General features: G+C 43.5%; 1 pseudogene; it reads right to left on the bottom strand.

Annotated features, from left to right (window-relative positions):
• Nucleotides 1-7,607: 7,607 nt before the first annotated feature.
• On the bottom strand, nucleotides 7,608-8,351 carry LOC102409786 (annotated as a pseudogene).
• Between the last annotated feature and the right edge of the window lie 246 nt (nucleotides 8,352-8,597).

Below are 8,597 nucleotides of genomic sequence, written 5' to 3'. Positions count from 1 at the left end.
CATCATTCCTTCCAAAGAAAACCACTATTTTGTTATGTCTGGTAGAAATGGCTTTATGGCCTTTCCCTGAGATGGAAAGCTCTAAATGCCCTCTGTTGGTCAGACATGGAATAACTGCTGAATGTACAGAAAAGTTTTTAAGTTGAAATATGGAAATATAGATATGTGTAAAAGTTTCCCCACAAAGATGTCCACTGCAATGAAGTTTAGAGAAACAAAAAACTGGAAAAGAAAACTAATGAAAGGCAGGTTTAGTTAAATGATTTATGGTACATCCACATAACAATATTCAGCTAATATACTGTAGAAAATGTTCATAACACGGAAAAATGTTCACATTACATTAAGTGAAAATTTGAAGTCACAAAGCTGTTTGGTTGCTCCCACTTCTGTTATTTAAAGGATGGATAGAAAACTAAATGGAGTCACTAAATTGAAAGACAACAGAAAGGACATGTGCCAAGATATTAACAGTCTTATCTCTTTGTGGTGGAGTTGTGGGTATTTTTATTGTCTTTCTGCTTAACCGTGTTTTCTAAACGCTACAATCAGCATGAATTACTTTCAGTAAAGAAGTGAAAAACAATGAGAGCTTTATAAAAGAAATAAATCAAGAGTTTGAATGCCCTAATCTTAGAAAATCTGGGGTCTAGAGTAGTGCTGTGACTTACCCAAGATGAGCCATCTAGTTAGATTTAACAGGAACTTTCCATTCACTTATTTTCTGATGTCTCATTATTTAGCCATTCCTTTTGATGAAAAATCAGTAAAATTAATAATCAAGTCTTGGCTATCAGTTGTTCGTCACAAATGAGTAGCTGAGACTTGAATTAGAAATGAAGGTTTGGTATTTCTGTACATAACAAGCAGCCCCCTTGTTGCAGTCTATTGAAACTCAGCCCTTGACACAAGTGTTTATAAAAAAGAAGAAAAATTTCTAAAAAGACATGAAGCTGGGTATTAACTATTAAGGCATTTAGATGGAGCAAAAGATCACAATGCACTTAGATCTATTTCTCTTGTGTAGGGATTCAGTTCAGTTCAGTGTCTCATTTGTGTCCGACTCTTAAGACCCCATGGACTGCAACACACCAGGCTTCCCTGTCCATCACCAACTCCCGAAGTTTACTCAAACTCATGTCCATTCTGTCAGTGATGCAATTCAACCATCTCATCCTCTGTCATCCCCTTTTCCTCCTGCCTTCAATCCTTCCCAGCATCAGGGTCTTTTCAGATTGAGTCAGTTCTTCACACCAGGTCGCCAAAGTACTGGAGTTTCAGCATCAGCATCAGTCCTTCCAATGAATGTTCAGGACTGATTTTCTTTAGGATGGACTGGTTGGATCTCCTTGCAGTCCAAGGGACTCTCAAGAGCCTTCTCCAACCCCACAGTTCAAAAGCATCAATTCTTTGGTACTCAGCTTTCTTTATAGTCCAACTCTCACATCCATACATAACTACTGGAAAAGCCATAGCTTTGACTAGATGGACCTTTGTTGGCAAAGTAATATCTCTGCTTTTTAATATGCTTTTTAATATGTTGGTCATAACTTTTCTTCCAAAGAGCAAGCATCTTTTAATTTTGTGGCTGCACTCACCATCTGCAGTGATTTTGGAGCTCCCCAAAATAAAGTTTGTCACTGTTTCTACTGTTTCCCCATCTATTTGCCATGAAGTGATAAGTCCAGATGCCATGATCTTAGTTTTCTGAATGTTGAGTTTTTCACTCTCCTCTTTCACTTTCAAGAGGCTCTTTAGTTCTTCTTTGCTTTCTGCCACAAGAGTGGTGTCATCTGCATATCTGAGGTTATTGATATTTCTCCCAGCAGTCTTGATTCCAGCTTGTGCTTCATCCAACACAGCGTTTCTCATGATGTACTCTGCATATAAGATAAATAAGCAGAGTGACAATATACATCCTTGATGTACTCCTTGCCCTATTTGGAACCAGTCCGTTGTTTCATCTCTAGTTCTAACTGTTGCTTCCTGACCTGCATATTTCTCAGGAGGCAGGTGAGGTGGTCTGGTATTCCTATCTCTTGAAGAATTTTCCATGGTTTATTGTGATCCACACAGCAAAAGGCTTTGGCATAGTCAATACAGCAGAAGTAGATGTTTTTCTGGAACTCTCTTGCTTTTTTGATGATCCAACACATGTTGGCAATTTGATCTCTTGTTCCTCTGCCTTTTCTAAATCCAGCTTGAACATCTGGAAGTTCATGGTTTATGTACTGTTGAAGCCTGGCTTGGAGAATTTTGAACATTACCAGAGTGTGAGATGAGTGCAATTGTGCGATACGCAGTTTGAGCATTCTTTGGCATTGCCTTTCTTTGGGATTGGAATGAAAACTGACCCTTTCCAGTCCTGTGGCCACTGCTGAATTTTCCAAATTTGCTGGCATATTGAGTGCAACACTTTCACAGCATCATCTTTTAGGATTTGAAATAGGTCAACTGGAGTTCCATCACCTCCACTAGCTTTGTTTGTAGTGATGCTTCCTAAGGCCCACTTGACTGCACTCCAGGATGTCTGGCTGTAGGTGAGTGATCACACCATTGTGATTATCTGGGTCGTGAAGATCTTTTTTGTATACTTTGTGTTTTGTTGCCACCTCTTCTGAGTATCTTCTGCTTCTGTTAGGTCCATACCATTTCTGTCCTTTATTGAGCCCATCTTTGCATGAAATGTTTCCTTGGTATCTCTAATTTTCTTGAAGAGATCTCTAGTCTTTCCCATTCTATTGTTTTCCTCTATTTCTTTGCACTGATCACTGAGGAAGGCTTTCTTATTTCTCCTTGCTATTCTTTGGAACTCTGCATTCAAATGGGTATATCTTTCTTTTTCTCCTTTGCCTTTTGCTTCTCTTCACAGCTATTTGTAAGGCCTTCTCAGACAAGCATTTTGCCTTTTTGCATTTCTTTTTCTTGGGGATGGTCTTGATCCCTGTCTCCTGTACAGTGTCACGAACCTCCATTCATAGTTCTTCAGGCAATCTATCAAATCTAATCCCTTGACTCTGTTTGTCACTTCCACTGTATAATCGTAAGGAATTTGATTCAGTGCCGGAGTCCAACTCCAGCAGCTAGGGATTCAACCTGAAGAGGTGAACGGTGTCGGTGAATGAGACATCCTCTCATTTTTCTTGGACTGCCTACTTATTTCAAGTTTAAGATTCTCTTTTATACTTTTACAGAAACATTAGGTCAGAGGTTTGACATTTTCAGTTCCCCCTCTCCCAGATTTATTATCTCCATAAATCATTGTTGCTCTTCAGAGTTCCTGCTTCAGTGATTATCTCAGAATCAGCCTTATCATCTATTATCTACCTCTTCTAATGTGTCCTATAGTTAACTTGTGATTACATTGTAACTCATGCTACATTCCTCAGTTTACTACTTATCTTCCTAAATCCTGTTTGCCCCTAACATCCTGAGCTCACTGTCTCTTAAAAAGGCTTCTAGCTATAGTGTCTCTAAAAATTCCTAACTTCTATAAGTATAGTAAAATATGCTAACTTTATAACATTCCTTAAATCTTTAACTTCTAACTGTTTTAATTATTTCTAAGCCCTAAATTCAGTAAACTCCTTTGCCATAAACATTCTCCTCACAAATAGGCTTCAGATATCAATCCCTCTCATGGCCTCAAGCTACAGCCTATGTGCTCATCCTGGAACACTCTTTTGTAAAAGTCCTTGAACAAATGTCAATGATTAACTTTATGAATTATTTTCTGAGCACAGCTGCAGAAGGCTTTGTGCCTTCTCATGCTCCTCTCAAGAACAATAAGCACCTTAATATTCCTTTTCAGTCAACTCAGCTGAGGAGAGGAAAAGACAAGTCAGAATTACAAGGCCTAACTCCTTCATCCCGGGATCCGTGCCTGAGGAGAGGGGCCTGGGGGCCGTGCCTCCATTTTGTCAGTAATGCCTAAGGCAGCTCCGGACAATTCAGGTCATACCTGAAAGGTCTAGTGGTTTTCCCTACTTTCTTCAATTTAAGTCTGAATTTGGCAATAAGGAGTTCATGATCTGAGCCATGGTCTGCTCCCAGTCTTGTTTTTGCTGACTGTATAGAGCTTCTCCATCTTTGGCTGCAAAGAATATAATCAATCTGATTTCGGTGTTGGCCATCTGGTGATGTCCATGTGTAGAGTCTTCTCTTTTGTTGTTGGAAGAGAGTGTTTGCTATGACCAGTGCATTCTCTTGGCAGAACTCTATTGGCTTTTGCCCTGCTTCACTGTGTACCCCAAGGCCAAATTTGCCTGTTACTCCAGGTGTTTCTTGACTTCTTACTTTTGCATTCCAGTCCCCTATAATGAAAAGGCCATCTTTTGGGGGTGTTAGTTCTAGAAGGTCTTATAGGTCTTCATAGAACCCTTCAACTTCAGCTTCTTCAGCATTACTGGTCGGGGCGTAGACTTGGATTACTGTGATATTGAATGGTTTGCCTTGGAAATGAGCAGAGATCATTCTGTCGTTTTTGAGACTGCATCCAAGTATTGCATTTTGGACTCTTTTGTTGACTATGATGGCTACTCCATTTCTTCTGAGGGATTCTTGCCCACAGTAGTAGAGATAATGGTCATCTGAGTTAAAGTCACCCATTCCAGTCCATTTTAGTTCGCTGATTCCTACAATGTCGACATTCACTCTTGCCATCTCCTGTTTGACCACTTCCAATTTGCCTTGATTCATGGACTTAACATTCCAGGTTCCTATGCAATATTGCTCTTTACAGCATCAGACTTTGCTTCTATCACCAGTCACATCCACAACTGGGTGTTGTTTTTGCTTTGGCTCTGTCTCTTCACTCTTTCTGAAGTTATTTCTCCACTGATCTCCAGTAGCATATTACCCACTCCAGTATTCTTGCCTGGAAAATCCCATGGACAGAGGAGCCTGGCAGGTTACAGTCCATGGGGTCACAAAGAGTTGGACACAACTGAGTGACTTGACTTCACTTCACTGACCTGGGGAGTTCATCTTTCAGTGTAGTATCTTTTTGCCTTTTCATACTGTTCATGGGGTTCTCAAGGCAAGAGTACTGAAGTGGTTTGCCATTCCCTTCTCCAGTGGACCACATTTTGTCCTGGATGGCTGCAGGCTGTGCCCTGTGAGCCACCAGGCGTCCTGACTGTGAGCTGGAGAAATAGCCACGTATGCCTCTGTGAACCTACTAGACCCTCTGTGAACCTACTAGACCCCCTGTGAAACAGACGTGGTCACAACTCCATTTGTCACTGGGACTCCATAATGTTTGTGGCATGCAGGATCTTTAGTGGGATTTAGTTTCCTGACCAGGGATTGAACCTAGATCCCCTGCATTGGGAAAGTTCTAGATTGCTTTCTCCTAAGATGGTAGGCACTGGAGTGGCAGCTGCATGGTGCTGGAGCAGCTGTGAGGAGATACCCCACATCCAAGGGCAGAAAAGCCCCAGCAAGATGGTAGAAGGGGTGAACTGCCATTTAGAATCAAACCCCATTCCCGCCAGAGACACTCAGAGGGCTCAAACAAAGCTTCTGTGCACCAGGACCCAGAAACCCCACAGGGACTGAGACAGAACTGTGTTTGAGTGTCTCCTATGGAGGTGCAGGTCAGCATTGGACTGCCACAGGGGCAGGGGCTCTGGGTGCTGCAGACTTGGGCATGGCATAAGCCCTCTTGGAGGAGGTCGCCATTAACCCTGCCATTAACCTCACAGAGCTGCCAGAACTTACACAGAACTGGGGAAACAGACTCTTGGAGGGCACAAACAGAACCTTGTGCACACCAGGACCCAGGAGAAAGGAGCAGTGACCCCACAAGAGACTGGTCTAGGAGTCTCTGGTGGAGGCGTGGATCGGTGGTGGCCTGCTGCAGGTTGGGGGCACTGAGTGCAGCAGTACATGCATGGGATTTTTTTAAGGAGGTCGCCATTATCTTCATCACCTCCACCATAGTTTGAAGTTGAAGTGAAGTTGCTCAGTCATGTCCAACTCTTTGTAACTGCAGGGACTGTAGCCTACTAGGCTCCTCAGTCCATGGAATTTTCCAGGCAAGAGTGCTGAAGTGGGTTACCATTTCCTTCTCCAGGGGATCTTCCCGACCCAGGGATTGAATCCTGGTCTCCCACATTGCAGGCAGACGCTTTACCTCTGAACCACTAGGGAAGCCCTCCACCATAGTTTCAGTTCAGTTCAGTTCAGTTCATTTCAGTCACTCAGTCATGTCCGACTCTTTGTGACCCCATGAATCGCAGCATGCCAGGCCTCCCTGTCCATCACCAACTCCCGGAGTTCACCCAGACTCACGTCCATCGAGTCAGTGATGCCATCCAGCCATCTAATCCTCTGTCATCCCCTTCTCCTCCTGCCCCCAATCCCTCCCAGCATCAGAGTCTTTTCCAATGAGTCAACTCTTCGCATGAGGTGGCCAAAGTACTGGAGTTCCAGCTTTAGCATCATTCCTTCCAAAGAAATCCCAGGGCTGATCTCCTTCAGAATGGACTGGTTGGATCTCCTTGCAGTCCAAGGGACTCTAAAGAGTCTTCTCCAACATAGTTTGGCCCCAGGTAAATAACAGGGAGGGAACACAGCTCCACCCATCAACAGAAAATTGGATTAAAGATTTACTGAGCATGGCCCGGCCCATCAGAACAAGACCCAGTTTCCCCCTCAGTCAGTCTCTCCCATCAGAAAGCTTCCATAAGCCTCTTATCCTTCTCCATCAGAGATCAGACAGACTGAAAACCACAATCACAGAAAACTAACCAATCTGATCACATTGACTACAGCCTTGTCTAACTCAGTGAAACTATGAGCCATGGTGTGTAGGGCCACCCAAGATGGACAGGTCATGGTGGAGAGTTCTGACAAAATGTGGTCCACTGGCGAAGTGTTGGGGTTGGTAAACTACAACCATTGAACCAAATCTGACCACACCATTTATGTCTTATGACATAATTTACTACAAAACCTATGACATCACTTGCGTCTTGTCTATGGCTGCTTTTCCTCAATAGCAACGGAGCTAAATACAAACTCTGTGGCCTGGTAAGTTGAAAATATTTACTCTGGCCCTTTACAGAAAAAGTTTCAGACCCCCTACTCTTATAGATTATTTTAATCCTATATTGCCACAGGATATTTTAATGTTTCACCAACCCACTCCAGTATTCTTGCCTGGAGAATCCCAGGGACGGGGGAGCCTGATGGGCTGCCGTCTGTGGGGTTGCAGAGTCAGACACAACTGAAGAGACTTAGCAGCAGCAGCAGCAAAGGACTCTTAGCTGACAGTTCCAAACAAATGGAACAAATATAAGCGCTAGGAAGCCCCCACATGGCAAATTGTTTTTTTCCGATACTCTTTTACTGCCTTAGAGAAGCAGGCCACTTCTAACCTCAAATCTAGGGCAGTTTCTAAGTGGGCAGGGGTCCCTGCGGGGGAGAAAGGCTGTGGAATGGTGGAGCCGTCCCAAGAGATGGGGACACCAGCAGACAAGGTGCATTTTATCAGGGCACAGGGGATTATATTTCCCGATAAACTCTTTTCCCACTTGATGGAATCATATTGAATAAAAGATTTTTTTTTGATGTCTGATCTTATTTGTTACTCTTAGAACATCTCATTTTTGACTGGACTCAGAAGTAGAACCTCTCAGAAAGGACAGCCTCTGTCTCTTGGCAATCTGTTCCTGCCGTTTTTCTTTGGCCTCCTTCATTCTCTTGGCCAGAAGTTTAGCATATTCTGCAGCCTCTTCTTTAGTTTTCTTAGTATGCTATTTCTTCAGAGCAATACACTGGTGTTTGTGTTGCAGAACTTGTGGAGTCACGAGACGCTGAATCTTGGGTGCTTTAGTCCTAGGTTTCTTACGGTCTTTGTTTAGTGGCTTTTGCACAACATACTGGCGGACATCATCTTCTTTAGAGAGATTGAAAAGTTTGCGGATTCTGCTCGCTCTTTTGGGACCCAGGCGATATAGCACTGTAGTATCAGTGAGTCCAGGAATATCCTTCTCCCCTTTTTTCACGATGACCAAATTGAGAACACTCAGACTGGCATCCACAATGCAACCCCGTACAGATTTGCACTTTCTCTCTCCAGTCCTCCTTGGTCTGTAACAGGAATGCCCCTTACTCAGTAGCAGGTGAACTCAGCCATGGGTCAAGACACCCTGCTTCATGGGGAAACACTGCTTATCGTTCCTGCCACTGATTCAGACCACATAACCCTTCCATTCTTCACCCAAAGCATCAGCAGCAACTTCTGTGGCCATATGCTTCTCGTAGAAGGTACGAAGTTTTCATTCATCATCCGCTTCATTGAGATTCCTGCAGCCAGTGGGCGGGAAAGAGATGTTCAGCTTCATTCTGAAGCAGCCGACAGCCTCCAAGGCGCCACAAAGAGCTGACTAAAAGCTTTTTAAACTGTGAAGTGCTTAAACCTGAACTGATAAGACTAGTGAAAATGCCAGTCAAGAGAGTGGGAGGGAGAACTGGGGATGTGGCTCCAGGTAACTCAGCCAGCCACCAGTGAGATTTGACCGTAATGCTTCCAGAGGTGCCTGGAACAAGAGTTCACTTAGAGACATAAAGGGGTGGGAGAGTAATCGGCA

Source organism: Bubalus bubalis, chromosome 24 (assembly GCF_019923935.1).
Source record: "Bubalus bubalis isolate 160015118507 breed Murrah chromosome 24, NDDB_SH_1, whole genome shotgun sequence".
NCBI classification, from domain to species: Eukaryota; Metazoa; Chordata; class Mammalia; order Artiodactyla; family Bovidae; genus Bubalus; species Bubalus bubalis.
Note: the sequence above shows the minus strand (reverse complement) of the source record. Positions and strands in the feature narration are given on the sequence as shown.